The sequence below is a fragment of the Haemaphysalis longicornis genome, unplaced genomic scaffold (assembly GCF_048455015.1).
Source record: "Haemaphysalis longicornis isolate Haplotype H1 unplaced genomic scaffold, Haemaphysalis longicornis Haplotype H1 scaffold_6, whole genome shotgun sequence".
NCBI lineage: Eukaryota > Metazoa > Arthropoda > Arachnida > Ixodida > Ixodidae > Haemaphysalis > Haemaphysalis longicornis.
Window position 1 is genome coordinate 194,668,700 of NW_027526407.1, and position 17,044 is coordinate 194,685,743.

The window sequence follows — 17,044 nt, forward strand, 5'->3', positions numbered from 1 at the left end:
GCCGCTTGCTTGGCACTGAACACTGCCGCACCACGGCATACCATCCCTGTGCCAACGGCATCGTTGAGCGGGTCCATCGCTAGCTAAAAAGTGCTGTCAGTGCGTGCCTGGATAGAGAGCACTGGGCCGATCACCATCCTTTAGTGCTTCTTGGCCTGCGTGCCGTCCTTCGTCGCGACCTCGGCTGTTCAACTTCTGAACTTGTCTACGGCGTACCCCTGCGGCTTCCTGGCGATTTGTTCGTCCCAACGGCCTCCTCACCCAAGCCGCTTGAGTACTTCCAATGCCTGCAGGACTGCATGCAGCACCTGCGACCGGTCCCACCTCGGTCTTCTGCCCACCGCAACCTTTATGCATCCCGACCTGGCGTCTTCGACACACGTTTTCCTCAGGCGGGACGCTGTAAAGGCGCCTCTTACCCCCTCCTACGATGGGCCGTACCGTGTCCTTAACAAGAGCCAGAAGTCCACCACCATCCTCTTGAATGGCCGCGACGAAGTTGTCTCGTTAGACCGTCTCAGGCCGGCCTACCTCGAGACGCCACCCAATGAATTCCGCGCAGACATCGCAGGCCGAACCACTCCACAGCTCGCCCCTAAAACCAACGACCACCTGCCTCACCGTCGCGTGACGTTCGACATTCTGTCTCGGCGGGGGGCCCTGTAGCGCCCTTTAGTTAGCGCTCTTAGCCGGCGCCAAGGCGCCGGCTATGAAAGACGAGAATAAACAAACGAGCAGCGCGTGCTTGGTGCACCAGCACGTCACGGGCAGTTCGATTCCGAAAGCCTGCCACGCTGGTACTCTTTCAGTAGCGCTGCGCTGAGACGCCGCGGTTCTCAACACCTTATTTTGCAGGACAACGGTCAGAATACACTGCAGCTTCTTGGGACCTCCGTCAGCCTCCTTACTTCATTGAGGGTTGCTGGTCAGGAAGCTTCTTTTCCTGCACTCGACTTCCACTCACAGGAAAGAGCGCAGATTTTCTACGTCCTGAAGAGAAAAACTCTGACTCCTCGTGGAAATTGTGCTCATGGAAATCGTGGAAATCGTGGAAATATTCGACAATAATGTCGCAAGGTATCACCATTAAATATACTTTATTGAGGACAGCCACGTAAGAAGTTTCAACGCCAAAGGTTTCCAATCCTCGCCAGTTAATTTGTACCTGGTCGTACCACTTCCACAAAGCGGGTACGTTCCTTGCTGAATCGACAGACCGGACTTTCCGGGGATTTTCAAAATGCTTCAGCTTCATCACTTCAAAATTTCCAAAAACGATTCTTCAAAATATCGAGAGCACGTTGATAGCTCGACTCTGTCACTTGCAGGCCAGCATCGGCTTAGGCAGCAGCTCCGTCAAGAAGCGAATTTAAGTAATGAAAGCGGTCAATATTGTACAGCCGGGGGTTCTCGTGAACGGAAGATCGAAACATGTCCTCAAAAAGTTGTCACCGCTTTATCGCGTGGTCAAAACGCAACAGTTCTTAATCGGGAGACGTGCTCCAAACTCACGAGTAAGTGGTATGGGCCGTCCGGCCGACGTCGCAACCCGGCGGTCTCCGCTGGCGTCTTCCAATACAGGAGCAGTATGGAGCGTCGAAGATGCCCTCAACACTTCCATGTGATGCTCTAGTAACGCCAGTGCGCTGGTTGCTGCGTCGTCATACTTCATGACCGAAGCCAGTCTTCCGCTGCTTGGACGTCGGCGAGGTGAGCTTCAAGCTCGGCGTTACGTGCGGACAAGGCTGCATTGCTCGCTCGAAGATGCCCGTCAAAGACAGGAAGGGCGGAAAGGTCCAACTGCTGAGACTAGCAGCTGGTTCACCTCGCTGATCTTCGTCTTCAATGTCCCCCGTGACGCGCGCTTGTTCTTGATCCGTTCCGTGCCTCTCGTAGCTGAATAAGGGCATACACAGCTTGTCAGAAGAAGGCGCGCCGCAACATTGGCTTCCTTCGTCGATTTTTATACTAATGTTGAAAGAGAAAGCCTTTCTTCGTCGTTTATTCGCGACATGAAAAGAGCGACCCAAAGCCTCGCACGGTGGTCCAAGCGCAGCGTTCTGAACTCATGCGCGTGCAAACGCGCCACATTGTTCTCAGCGTCTGTACAATCATCATCATGGTCCATGTGAGTGGCAAATTTGATATCCGCAATACCCTCATCGTACAACACGGCCACGTTATACATTGTATAACCTTTACCTACTCCTCTCCGTAACACCTTTCGAGGCAAACAAAGTATTGTAATAATAAATAAACACATAAATAAATAATTCGCAGCGGCACCTTTTCCCGCCCACATCTTAAGCCAGCAAAGCGTACAGGGCCTCTGGCTCCACTCTCCCTGGTCAGTAAAAAAATCTGTTGCCAGGCTCGCTCTCACTACTAAACTTCAGTGCTTGGAAAACATGCGCAACGCCAAAACTCCATTCCAAACGCTCCGTTTCTCTATAATATATTATATATTATAACATCTATTCATCTAAACGTACAGGTCACCAAGAACTTTTCTCGGGAAAAGTTCGCCTATCTTAGTGGTAGCAATGTTGCAAACATCGGAATTGCTAGGCTAAAATTCTTAGAGCTTCCAGTTTTGCATTCGGACTGGGCAGGTAAGCGTCCAACCACCATCGTAACATGTATACCCTTTTTAATGCGACCGTTTGTACCCCTACCAGCCAAGCGTTGTGTCAGAACCGTCGGTGTTAACAGAAAGCTCCTGCGAACAAAATAGAAGAAATATTCGGCGCAGCCAGTGATAACCCTCCAAACGAATAGAAGAACTGAGCTAGAGCTCGTTGCCTTACCAATTGTGCTACGACCGCCGTTTTTCTTTATCGTATTGAGCTACGAGCGAAGGCAGAGACGAAGGAGAAAGACGGTGTACTCACCGAGCACAGCTACGGGTTTACCCCCGGCGTTCTCACTGAATGCAAAGTGATCAGGCCACCTATCACGTGGCGGTCCGCTCCTCCTCTTATGGAACATGCGACGGCCGTGTGCGCTTTCCGCATGCGCTAAAAGATATTAAAAATAAAGGAAGCTCACATCAAAGGATGACATCTTACTTTTCCTTCGTCTCTACCGGCGATCTTGCCGCCACCGTCCGCTGCGGCACCCGATGAAAGAGAAGTGGGATCTTATAACACCTTGTAAGAGGTTCCTATAATATTTTACCAAGAGTTTCCACTCATGTGCTGCACGAGTACAAGTCAGCCAACCAATATTCATGGATCGGGGATCAATTTCCCCACAGCAAAGAAAGCCCGCGTTACCTCATTGCAACTGCCCCCTGGGAATAAAGCACCATCGCGGTGCCTCACCGGGCCCACAGCACAAGGGGATCATCATACGGCTTCAGACGCTGTACATGAACAGTCTCCCTCCCGTGGCACCGGAGGTCTGAGGAAGGTGTCATGGGCTCTATGACGTAGTTCACTGGTGAAGTTCGTTGAACAACACGGTAGGGTCAGTGAAACCGAAAAAGAAGCTTGCTACACAATCCTGGTGTGGTGGAGAGAATCTACAGCCACACTGTAGGTGCTGGAAAATACGTCGGCTGGGTAGCTGTGTCGTCATGCCACCATTTTTGCTGCAACTGATCTTGAGTCGTAAAGGGCCTTGAAATCTGGTGGCATTCTTCCGCGTATTGGCAGCTTTACAATCTGGGGAGCACTCGGAGCGATCCGATGGTTAGGGGAGAACCACATCAAGTGTGCATGATTTCTCGCGGCCATACAGGAGGAATAAAGGTGAGAAACCTGTTGTAGCTTGAATGGCTGTACTGTACACATAAGTAACGTAGGGCAGCACAAGATTGTAGTCGTCGTGATCTGCTGAGATTGATATCGACAGCATGTCGCCGAGGGTGGGGTTGAAGCGCTCAGTGAGGCCGTTTGTCTGCGGATGGAACGCTGTACTTGTGCGATGGACAACACGGCACTCAGCAAGGAAGGCACGAATAACGTCTGGTAGAAACACACGTCACCTGTCACTGAGAAGCTCACGAGCCGCCCCATGCCACAGAATGAAGCGCAGTACGACAAAACAGTTCACGTGTCGTGCTGTGGCAGCAGGCAGAGTCGCAGTTTTGGCATTGCGCGCCAAGTGGTCGACAGCGACGATACCCCATATGTTGCCAGAGACTATGTTGGGCAATGGTCCATACAGGTCTGTACCAACACGGACGAATGGTTTCTCCCGGCAAGGAAGCCGCTCGAGTGGACCCACCGAGCTGGAAGGCGGAGACGTGCGACTGAATTTCTCTTTGAAGTAATAATGGCCTGGTTAAGTACATCTGACTTGCCACTCGTTTCACTCTTTGTAGAGCCACGTGTGTGATTTCAAGTGTCGTGGCATGGGTAATCATTGCGCATTTGTTTACAGCATCGTTGTGCAACCACTTTATTATCAGGGTGAATTAGCGCGAATTTTTTTTTGCTATATATTTCTCCGCAGAAGAAGTGCTACAAAAACATTTTAAATACAAAATAGGGCGTCCAAATACTGTTTCTGCAAGGAAGATAAACCCCTACCACATGGAAACTTCACAATCTGCCTCATTCAAACCTGCTTCACAACCTGCCTCATTCAACAAGAAATGTCTTCTCTTAAGACTGAGTAATTGATTTTTTTTTTCAGGCACCACCCTCCAAGCGTGTTCTCGAGAAGACATCAACGACGAGGACCATTGGCAGACGCATCGAGGCTAACAGCCCGGCTACATCATGAACGAGTCCGCGAAAACAGGCGCTACATATTGGAAAGGCGGGGTATATAAAGAAGTTTTTAGCTGTTGAACACCAGCCTGCTTGAACTACATAAAATAAAATTCTTATTATCCGAGTCTGCAAGATTGACAAGTATATGCTTACTTGGCGTGCATTAACAGCTACATAAACACACACCTATATATACATATTTATTTATATGTATATATATATATCAATATATATATATTATTAAATATTTATATCTATATATATATGTAAATATATATAGGGTTTGGAAATGAGGGGCTCGTTAGGAAATACAGAAAGAAATGCCGGCAGTCTACAACGCCAAAGAAGGCATAGGGGAAGGTTAGACAATTTTTTACCGTTAGTGACGTTACATTATTATTAATTTTTATTAATTACGTGAGAAAGAAAGAAAGAAAAACACGCGCCCAGAGTGGGGACCGAACCCACGCCTTTCGATTAGATCTCGAATGCCTTACCAATTCGGCTATCTGGGCGACTGTGTTCTGCTTCACTTTCTGGGATATTTATATATACTACAACTGTATCTGACGCTTGAGGGTGGTAGCCAGCGCCACTCAGAGTACACAGGGAGAAGGGGACCTTCTTTTTCAACCCCCGGGGCGTGACGCGAACGTCTACAGCCTGTCATGAGCGGTCAACTGGCGGGAAACCCTCTTATGCTACCTTGGCATCAAGGCTGCCAGAACCGAGGCCCTCGCGAAGCTTTCGCGCGAAAATAGGGTTTGGAAATGAGGGGCTCATTAGGAAATACAGAAAGAAATGCCGGCAGTCTACAACGCCCAAGAAGGCATAGGGGAAGGTTAGACAATTTTTTACCGTTAGTGACGTTACATTATTATTAATTTTTATTAATTACGTGAGAAAGAAAGAAAGAAAAACTCGCGCCCAGAGTGGGGACCGAACCCACGCCTTTCGATTAGATCTCGAATGCCTTACCAATTCGACTATCAGGGTGACTGTGTTCTGCTTCACTTTCTGGGGTATTTATATTTACTACAACTGTATCTGACGCTTGAGGGTGGTAGCCAGCGCCACTCAGACTACACGGGGAGAAGGGGACCTTTTTTTTCAACCCTCGGGGCGTGACGCGAACGTCTACAGCCTGTCATGAGCGGTCAACTGGCGGGAAACCCTCTTATGCTACCTTGGCATCAAGGCTGCCAGAACCGAGGCCCTCGCTAAGCTTTCGCGCGATAATAGGGTTTGGAAATGAGGGGCTCGTTAGCAAATACGGAAAGAAATGCCGGCAGTCTACAACGCAAAAGAAGGCATAGGGGAAGGTTAGACAATTTTTTACCGTTAGTGACGTTACATTATTATAATTTTTATTAATTACGTGAGAAAGAAAGAAAGAAAAACACGCGCCCAGAGTGGGGACCGAACCCACGCCTTTCGATTAGATGTCGAATGCCTTACCAATTCGGCTATCTGGGCGACTGTGTTCTGCTTCACTTTCTGGGGTATTTATATTTACTAAAACTGTATCTGACGCTTGAGGGTGGTAGCCAGCGCCACTCAGACTACACGGGGAGAAGGGGACCTTCTTTTTCAACCCCCGGGGGTTACGCGAACGTCTACAGCCTGTCATGAGCGGTCAACTGGCGGGAAACCCTCTTACGCTACCTTGGCACCAAGGCTGCCAGAACCGAGGCCCTCGCTAAGCTTTCGCGCGATAATAGGGTTTGGAAATGAGGGGCTCGTTAGGAATTACAGAAAGAAATGCCGGCAGTCTACAACGCCAAAGAAGGCATAGGAGAAGGTTAGACAATTTTTTACCGTTAGTGACGTTACATTATTATTAATTTTTATTAATTACGTGAGAAAGAAAGAAAGAAAAACACGCGCCCAGAGTGGGGACCGAACCCACGCCTTTCCATTAGATCTCGAATGCCTTACCAATTCGGCTATCAGGGCGACTGTGTTCTGCTTCACTTTCTGGGGTATTTATATTTACAACTGTATCTGACGCTAGAGGGTGGTAGCCAGCGCAGAACACAGTCGCCCAGATAGCCGAATTGGTAAGGCATTCGAGATCTAATCGAAAATCGTGGGTTTGGTCCCCACTCTGGGCGCGTGTTTTTCTTTCTTTCTTTCTCACGTAATTAATAAAAATTAATAATAATGTAACGTCACTAACGGTAAAAAATTGTCTAACCTTCCCCTATGCCTTCTTTGGCGTTGTAGACTGCCGGCATTTCTTTCTGTATTTCCTAACGAGCCCCTCATTTCCAAACCCTATTATCGCGCGAAAGCTTAGCGAGGGCCTCGGTTCTGGCAGCCTTGATGCCAAGGTAGCATAAGAGGGTTTCCCGCCAGTTGACCGCTCATGACAGGCTGTAGACGTTCGCGCCACGCACCGGGGGGTGAAAAAGAAGGTCCCCTTCTCCCCGTGTAGTCTGAGTGGCGCTGGCTACCACCCTCAAGCGTCAGATACAGTTGTAGTAAATATAAATACCCCAGAAAGTGAAGCAGAACACAGTCGCCCAGATAGCCTTATTGGTAAGGCATTCGAGATCTAATCGAAAGGCGTGGGTTCGGTCCCCACTCTGGGCGCGTGTTTTTCTTTCTTTCTTTCTCACGTAATTAATAAAAATTAATAATATTAATGTAACGTCACTAACGGTAAAAAATTGTCTAACCTTCCCCTATGCCTTCTTTGGCGTTGTAGACTGCCGGCATTTCTTTCTGTAAATATATATATATATAAATTTATATATATATATATATATATATATATATATATATATATATATATATATATATATATATATATATATATATATATATTCACATTCAAGTTGGTTAGTGCCCCGCACACATTATGGAGGTGTATGAGTGGGTTCGATTCCCGGTCCTAGAAAATACAACGGATTTTTTCTCGAGTCCTATTTTCGCTGATTTGTAAAGCATCGAAAAAAAGCAAAAGTATCATTCGGCACTATAAAATCTTTCAAAAGTCCGCCAAATATCACAGACAATGAGGGCTGCTACCTGGATACGTGTCCTTACCGATTCCCCCGTCCCGTATTGTTGTGTCCTGCTAGATTTATTACCAGGGGTATGGATCCCACAGTCCGGAAATGCGAACAGCAATCCCCGGCCCCCGACCAGGCGTCTTCCGTGAGGGCCCCTGAGAAGAGCAAGCTCTACGTCTCCCGCGGTGTTTTAGGGGCGGCGCAAGCTGACCGGCTTCAGAGAAGTTCTGAATATAAACCCCCGTGGTACAGTCAAGAGGGGAACAGTCGCGGGATAGCACAATTGGTTATTGCACCACACGCGTTATGTGGGGTATGCGGGTTCGATTCCCACTCCTGGAACTAATGGGCAATTTTTGTCGACTTCTATTTTCACTTATTAAAATTATTAAACACTGCATCAAAAAAAGATACGAAATAACAATATTCAGCACTACAAAATCTTTCAAAATCAGCCGAATAGCACAGACAACAGGGACTACAACCTTGATACGTGAATTTACTGAATCCCTCATAAAGTACCTTTCTTGTCTACTGCATGCATTACGATGGCTATAATTACACTATTACGGAAATGCAAACAGCTACCCCCCCCCCCCTTCCGACCACGCGTCTTCCATGCCTGCTGCTGGTAAGAGCATGTTCTCCATCTACCGAATTGTTCGAGGAGCCGCCATAGTTGACCGGCCTCAGAGGAGTTATAATATAAACCCCCGTGGTAAAGTCGAGAGTGGAGCCGTCGCAGTATAGCCCCAATTGTTAGTGCACGACACAATACTCTTGTTTTTTGGGTTCTATTCCCGCTCCCGGTTAAAATTGCGTAGTTTTTCTCGACATCTACTTTCGCTCATTTATCCTTGCCTTGAAAAAAAGGAACGACCAAACATCATTCGGCAATATAAAACCTTTCCAAAATCATCAAAACAGCACCGGGAATGACTACAACTTTCATACATGTTTTTTTCGAGCCCCTCATCACGTATCTTTCGGTGCTGCTACATGCTTTACCAGTGCTATGGCTCAAGCAGTCAGGAAATGCCAATAGCTAACCCGACCTCCGACCACGTGTCTTCCATGGTGGCCGCTGGGAAGGCCTGTTCTATGGCTTCTGCGATGTTCGAGGGGCGGTGCTAGTTAGATGGCCTCAGGTGACTTCAAAATATAAAACCCCCTGGTAAAGTCGAGATGGGAGTCGTTGGTGTACAGCCCCATTCGTTCTTGCACAACGCATTAGGCTTGTTATGTGTGTTCGATTCCCGCTCCCGGAAAAAAAGGCGAATTTTTCTCGACTTCTGTCTTCGCTATATATCACTGCACCAAAGAAGAGACGAAAAAACTTCAATCGGTACTATACAATCATTCAAACATCAGCCGAACAGCCCTAGCAATAAGCACTTCAACTTTGATACGTGTCCTTCCTCAGACCTTTGTCCCGTATCTTTCTGTTCTGCTACATGCATTACGAAGGCTATGGCTCCAGCAGTCAGGAAATTCTAATAGCTATCCCCTACTTCCGACCACGCATCTTCCATGGTAGCTGCTCGGAAGAACAGGTTCTGCGTTATCCCCGGTGTTCGAAGGGCGGTGCTACTTTACCGGCCTCCGCTTAGTGTTAAGTATAAACCACAGTGGTAAAGTCGAGACGGGAGCCGCAGCGGGATAGCCAAAGTGGTTATTGCACCGCATGCGTTATTCGTGTTATGTGGGTTAGATTCCCTCTCGTGAAAATAAAGGCGGAGTTTTTCTCGACTTCTATTTTCGCTATTTTCACTGCATCAAAAAAATACAAACAAACATCATTCGCACTATAAAAACTTTCAGAAATCCGCAAAGTAGCACAGGTAATGAGGCCTTTAACCTTGATACGTGTCCTTACCGAGTGCCTCATCCTGTATCTTTCTGTTCCGTTATTTGCATTACGATGGCTAGGGTTTCCAGCCGTCCTGAAATGCTAATAGCTATCCCCGACTCTCGGCCACGAGTCTTCTATGACGGCTCGTTAAGAAGAGCGTGCTCTACGTCTGCCGCGATGTTTCAGGAGCGGCGCTAGGTGACCGGCCTCTGAGGAGTATTAAATGTGACCCCCGTAGTAAAGTCTACAGGGGAACAGTCGCGGGATAGCACTATTGGTTACTGCCCCGCCCTCGCTATGCGAGGCATGTGGGTTCAATTCCCTCTCCCGGAAATAATGGCGGATTTTCGTCACGATTTAGCTCCGCATTCGTCAACCTGGGAGGGTCGGGGTACCCTTTAGCCGAGTGACGACTCGCAGTGTGCTGGTGGTGACGGTGACGGAGAGCGAGGTGCTATGCTCTCCGGTGTTCATTCGCCAGACACACACAATGTTGCCCGCGGAGCCTGGTGGGGCAACTGAACCTAGCGGCCAACAAATATCACGGTTGGGGTGCGCCACACATTTGTCACACCTCTCACTCCCAAGTATGTTTGTCCTATTCAAACAAGAAACAACACCTGTCACCCCGGTGAGTAACGGTTTGGCGGTCTCTGCTGTCTTTCACTCCGCCTGAGCACAGGTGTAGATGCAGGTGTGGCAGCATGGGGTGTGACTGACACAACGGGTGCAGCATCGGGTGGCAGGAAAGGGTGTCGGGTGGCAGCCTGTGTAACTCTCGCACCATCCGTTACCCTGGTAGGTGGCACCAGCTTGCAAGTGGCGCCCAAGTGGCGTGAGCAGCACCAGCCCCTGCTGCTGGGGTGGCAGCGGCCGGTGTTGTTCTTGGCTCCCCCGCCTGCTGGCTTCCTGAAGGGGTGAGTGAGGTTGCCAGGCGAGGCCTCACATGGCCAGCGTGCCGGTGCCACGTGGTCCCGTTGACATGCGGACGACCAGTAACGGCGACGCGCTAGGAGTAGACACCACGTGCCCGCCGGACCAGGGTGGACCAGGCCGGAAGTTCCTGCCGAAGACTAAAGCCCCCGATTCCGGCAAGGGCCCGGGACGGCATCCTCCGTCAGCCGCTTGCTTCTGCTTGAGCTGCTTCAGGAGCGCTGTGGACCGGAGGTCTGGGGGCTGCACGTCCAATGGTGTCTTCGCTATCCAGCCCTACAATAGCTCGCCGGGCGCGCGGCCCGTGATGTCGTGGGATCTGGTGTCCGGCACTGGAACACGACTCTGGCAACCTGCGTCCGGAAATCAACAGCTTTGCTTTTCTTGAGCTTCTCCTTCCTCGTTTGCACCACGCACTCGGCAGCACCATTTGACGCAGGGTGTAACTGCGGAACCATCATCCGACGGATTTCGTTCTTCATCAGGCAGGGGAGGTACTCCTCGCAGGCGAAAGCGGGACCGTTATCGGAGACGATGACGTCCAGCAACCCCTGATTTGGGAAGACTTGCCACAACGCCGCAATGATTGCTGCTGCCGAAGGCGTGGTGGCTGGCAGTGCCTCCACCCACTTGGCGAAGGCGTCCACCACCAGGAAGTAGTGCCCTTGAAGGGGCCCCGAAATCGACGTGCAGGCGGAACTAGGGTCTCTCTGGGAACGGCCAGGCGGTGATCTCTACATGGCGCGAGGCTTGCTGGTTCTCTTCGCAGACTTGGTAGCTCTGCACCATGCGAGCAATGTCCTGGTCCAGGCCAGGCCACCAAACGAGTGGACCGGGCCACCATCTTGGTCTACTACGCCTGGATGACCCACATTCAGCTACTGCAGGACCCTGGACCGCAGGCTCTCTGGAATCACCACGTTGGAATCCCACAGCAGAAAGCCCTGCTGCAGGCCCTCCTAGGCGGCTTTGTGGCTGTACGTACGCTCTGTAAAATCTTTCCCTAAGGACATCGCCTTCTCCACCCACGACAGGACTGGATCCCAGCTGGTCGCGTGCGACACTGCCGATCTGGACAGAACCTCCGTGTAATCGTGCTCCAGTATGAGCACTTTGGCAGGTTCAAGAAGCACAGCAGGCGCCTCCAGCAGGGGCAGTTGGCTCAGCACGTCAGCAGGTGCCAGGTTCTTTCCCGGCAGTAGACCAGCCGGTAGCTGTAGGCCGCGAGCCTCAAGGCCCAGCGCACCACTCGAGGCGGTGCCTGCACTGAACCGCCTTGTCAGTCCGCGCAGGTCCCAGTAGCGGCTCCGGGTCCTTGACCACCTCGATATTCTGGCTCCACAGGTACTGGTGAAAGCACTCGACCCCGAACATGAGCGTCGGGCGTTTCTTGTACCGCTGGCTGTACCGCTGTTGTGCAGAATTGAGCTGACTGGATGCAAACAACACAGGGCGTTCCTGGCCATTCTTCTCCCAGTGGGCACGAACGGCTCCCACGCCGTACAGCGACGAATCTACGGTCAGGACGGGAGGGTTTGCCGGATCGAAGTGCACCAGCACTGGAGCCTTGGTGATGAGCTCCTTGCTGCGCTGGAATGCCAAGTCCTGGTCCTTCTTCCAGGACCACTGCTGTCCATCTCGAAGCAGAAGATGGAGCGGCTGTAGATGTGACGACAGGTTCGGTAGGAAGCTCCTGTAGACGTTTATGAGTCCGAGATAGCTCTGCAGCTCCTTGTTTTAGGGCATGGGTGCCCTGGGCACCGCCAAAACTTTGCGGAGTGCCGGCGCCAGGCCTGCCTAGGAAATGACGGGGCCCAGGTACTCAACACAGGGGGCCAAGCAAATGCATTGTGCCAAGCTGAGCTTCAGCCTGGCATTCTGCAATCGTGTCTGGACGTTGTGTACCTTCTGCAGGTGGTCTTCGTCGTCTGTACCGGTCACGAGGGTGTCGTCCAAGTACACCGCCACGTGTCTTATGCCCCTGAACAGGCTGTCCATCTCCCTCTGAGAAATGGCAGGAGCTGAGGCCACGCCAAAGGGTAGGCGCTTGTACTGAAAGATTCCCAACGTTGTCGATATTGTGACGTAATTTCGGGAGGACTCCTGGAGCACCAGCTGCTGTACGCATCTCTCAGGTCGAGTTTTGTGAATATCTGTCCCCCGGACAACGCCGACCAGAGATCTTCAACACGTGGCAGCGGGCACTTCTCTATCGTAGCGACGGGGTTAATGGTGACCTTGAAGTCCCCCAAATCCTTACACTGCCGTCTTGCTTCAGGACTGGCATAATGGGAACGGCCCACTTCGACGTCTTGACAGGCACCAGGATATCATCTCCCTGTAACCGTTGCAGCTCTTGGGTGACCCCGTCCTTCAAGGCGAGCGGCAGTGGTCGGAGCGTGAAAAATCGTGGCCGGGATCCCTCTGGCACATGAATGCTTGCCACCATGCCGGTGAATGTGCCAACCCTGGAGTGGAACAGGGTCTCGAAATTTGTGAGAAGGCTTGGGACGTCTTCCACCGCATGCACTGCTACATGGTACTCCAAAAGCCGCACACCCGACGCCTGGATCTAGTACCTCCAGAGCAGCGTCGGTGACGACCCCTTGGTGAAGTACAGGGGCATGGTGGCCTCTGACCAGGGCCTCTGGCGGCCTCTGACCTGGAACTCTGGGCCTCTGAGCTGGTCCTCTGGTGGGCTCTGAACGCTGACCTGGGCTGGACCCTCGACGTGGGCAAACTATCCGTAGTAGCTGCGCAGCATAACGCCCGACGCCTCGACAGGCACTCCAGGAAAGTTGGTCTTGGAGGCCTGCCCGGCCGTTACAAACACGCTGGCCCCCGTGTCCAGCTCCATAAACATGGATGCCCGCGGACTTCGAAAGTGACCATATATTGTTGCGCAGACGACCGAAGTGTGTCCGTTTGCTACATATAAAAAATCTGCGGGTCTTCGGCCAAGACGGGAAGCGTAGCCGTTGCACCCAAAGCTCCTGCCGCGCGCCCCGCGTGCTACCTTTGCGCCTACTTCCATGGCCGTGGGCTGGCGCGACGCCGGCTGCTGTTTCCGTCCGTTCGCCGTACCCCTTCATCACGCCCGAGCAATGTGCCCAGTTCTTCCACACGCAAAGCCCTCAATTCTCGCAAACTGGAACTGTGAGGGTGAGTGGTCACCACCGCTCCGACTGCACCTCCCATTCCATGTCGCCATCTTGTTCACCGCCGCTTCCGTTGACGGTGAGCCGGCCGCCCGCGCTATCTCACTCGCGTCCTTGGCCGCCCCATTCATCGCCACCACAGTCTTCACGGCGTCGTGCAGCGAAGGGGCGGGAAGCTCGCAGGAGTCACGTCTGCATGGCGGGGTGTTTGTTGCCGCAGACGAAACGGTCCGGGAGCTGCAAATTGAGCTGCTTCCCGAAGGCACGGCTGCTCGCTAACCCTCGCAGCAATGCGACGAACTTCCCGAGAGTTTCTCCTTCTCGGCGGCTCCGCTTGTTGAAGCGGAAGAGCTCCATTACCGTGGACAGAACCGGGCAGACGTGCGGGCAGCTCACCCGGTGACTTGGCATGCGGTGTGGCCGGCTTAAGGAGGTCCAGCAGGAGAGCGAAGACACGGGTCCCGCAGATGGCAAAAAAAAATGTCGCGCTATTTCGCCTCGGGTGTGTGGTTCGCCCGGAAAAACACGCCGACTTGTTTCTCGCAGGCTGGCCAGGCGGACCCTTCACCGCCGAAGGGCTCGCGCCTCCCGTACAGCGTCATAGGGTATGTGGGACGGCGTGGGGGAGCGGTGTCTACGCGCTCTCGGTGGCTTCGGTCGCTCCGAGGGCTTCTTCTCTCGTCGCCAGTTTCACGTTTTACCCCGCATTCATGAACCTTGCAGGGTCGGGGTACCGTTCAGCCGAGTGACGACTCGCAGCGAGCTGCTTGTGAGGGTGACGGGCCGCGAGCGGCTGCGCTCGGCGGTGTTTATTCGCCAGCCACACAGAATTTGCTAACCGTGCCTGGTGAAGCCACTGAACATAGCGGCCAACGAATATATATTTGGGGCGTTCACACACTTGTCACATTTTTTTCTAGACTTTTATATTCACCTAGTTATCACTGCATAAAAAAAGAAAAACAAAAATCATTACGCACTACAAAATCTTTTAGACATCAGCCCAATAGCACAGCCCATGAGGACTTCAACCTTGATACGTGTCCTTACAGAATCTCTCGTCCCGCATCTTCCTGTTCTGCTACATGCATTACGAGGGCTATGGCTCCAGCCTTCCGGAAATGCCAATAGCTCTACCCGACTTCTGACCCCGCATCATCCGTGGCGGCCGCTGGAAAGGGCACCTTCTATGGCTCCCATGGTGTTCGAGGCGCGGTGCTACTAGACCCGCATCAGAGGAGTTGTAAGTATAAACCCTTGTGGTAAAGTCGAAAAGAAAGCCGTCGCGGGAGAGCACAATAATTAGTTCACCGCACACTTTATGTGGGTTATGTGAGTTAGGTTGCCGCTCCCTAAAATATGAGCGGATCTTTCCTCAACATCGATTTTCACCTATTTATTACTGAATCTAGCAAAAGAGACGAACAAACATCACTCGGCATTATAAAATCTTTCACAAATGAGCCTAATAGCTCATCTAATAAGGATTAAAAACTTGATATGTGTCCTTACCGTATTTGTATTACCATATCTTTCCGTTCTGCTGCTTCCACTACGATGCGTATGGCTTTCTAGTCCGGATATGCCAACAGCTACCCCGAATTCTGACTACGCGTTTATACTGACCGCCGCTCGGAGAGCACATTCTACGTCTCACACGGTGTTCGAGGGGCCGCGATGGTTGACCGGCCTCAGAGGAGTTCTAAATAAAAACCCCCGTGCTAAAGTTCAGAGGGGAGCCGTAGCGTCCTAGCACAACTGGTATCTGCGCCGCACGCATTATGTGGGGTATGTGTGTTCGATTCCCGCTCCCGGAAAAAGGGCGGAGTTATTTCTCCAACTCTATTTTCACTTATGTATCCCTGCAACGAAAAAAAGAGACGAACGACAATCATTCAACACTATAAAATATTTCAAAAATCAGCTGAATACCAAATCTACTAAGGAGTACAACCTTTTTTTGTGTCCTTACCTTATCCCTCGTCTCGTATCTTTCTGGCCCACTACATGCATTACGAGGGCTATTTCTCCAGCAGTCCGGAAATGGCAATAGCTACGCCCGGCTTCCAACGACGCGTCTTCGGTCGCAGCCGCTGGGAAGAGTCCGTGCTACATCTACCGCGGTGTTCGAGCGGCTGCACTAATTGACCGCCCTTATATTAGTTCTGAATATAAATTCCCGTTGTAAGGTGGCGGGCGGAACCGTCGCGGGATACCACAATTGGTTACTGCTTCGCAAGCGGTATGCAAGGTATGTGGGTTCGACTTCCGCTCCTGGAAATAATGGCAGATTTTTGCTCGACATCTATTTTCGCTTATCTATCACTCAATCAAAAAAAGACGAAAAAACATCATTTGGCACTTCAAAATCTTTCAAAAATTACCAAATTGCACAAGCAACAAGGACTACAACCTTGATACCTGTCCTTACCGAATCCCTCATACCGTATCATGCTGTTCTGCTGCATAGAATATCATGGGTATGGCTGCACTAATATGGAAATGCCAACATCTGACCCCGAATTCCGACCACACGTCTTCCGCGGCATCCGCTACGAAGAGCACGCTCAATGTCTCCCGTGGAGTTTGACGGGCGGTGCTTGTTGACCGGCTTCAGGGGAGTTCTAAATATATACCCCTGTGGTAAAGTTGAGAGGGAAACAGTCGTAGAATGCACAATTGGTTAGTGCACAACACGCATTATACGGAGTATGTGGGCTCGATTCCCGCTCCCGGAAAATAACGGCGGATTTTTTCTCGTCTTCTATCTTCGCGTATTCATCACTGCATCGAAAAAAAGAGAGAAACAAACATCATTCGGCAATAAAAATCTTTCTTTCCAAAATCAGCCTAACAGGACAGGTAATAAGGAATAACCTTGATACATGATCTTTCTGAGTCCTTCGTCACGTATCTTTTTGTTCTACCACAAGAATTACGAGGGCTATGATTCCAGCAGTGTGGAAATGCCAATAGGTACCCCCTACTTCTGAGCAAGTTTCTTCTATGGCGGTGGCTGCGAAAGCTCATTCTATGGGTCCGCCAGTGTTCAATGGGTAGTGCTAGTCATCCGGACGGAGAGGACTTAAAAATATAAACGACCATGGTAAAATCGAGAGGGGAGCCGTCGCGGGATATCCCCATACGTTAGTGCACCACGAGTTATTGTTATGTGGTTCGCTTTCCGCTCACGGAAAAAAAACGGCGGATTTTTCCTCGCTCTGTATTTTCACTTGTTTTTCACTGCATCAAAAAAGAGAAGAACAAACATCATTCGGCACTATAAAATATCTCAAATTCAGCCCTATAGCATTGGCAAAAAGGACTGCAACGTTGTAATGTGTCGCTACCTCTCGTCTCGCA

At 50.9% G+C, this 17,044-nt stretch overlaps 1 non-coding gene across 1 annotated transcript; it reads right to left on the minus strand.

The window, feature by feature from the left end:
• Window positions 1–6,125: 6,125 nt before the first annotated feature.
• Window positions 6,126–6,197, minus strand: Trnar-ucu (transfer RNA arginine (anticodon UCU)). The gene has a single exon. It is a non-coding gene; the product is annotated as a tRNA-Arg (tRNA).
• Between the last annotated feature and the right edge of the window lie 10,847 nt (window positions 6,198–17,044).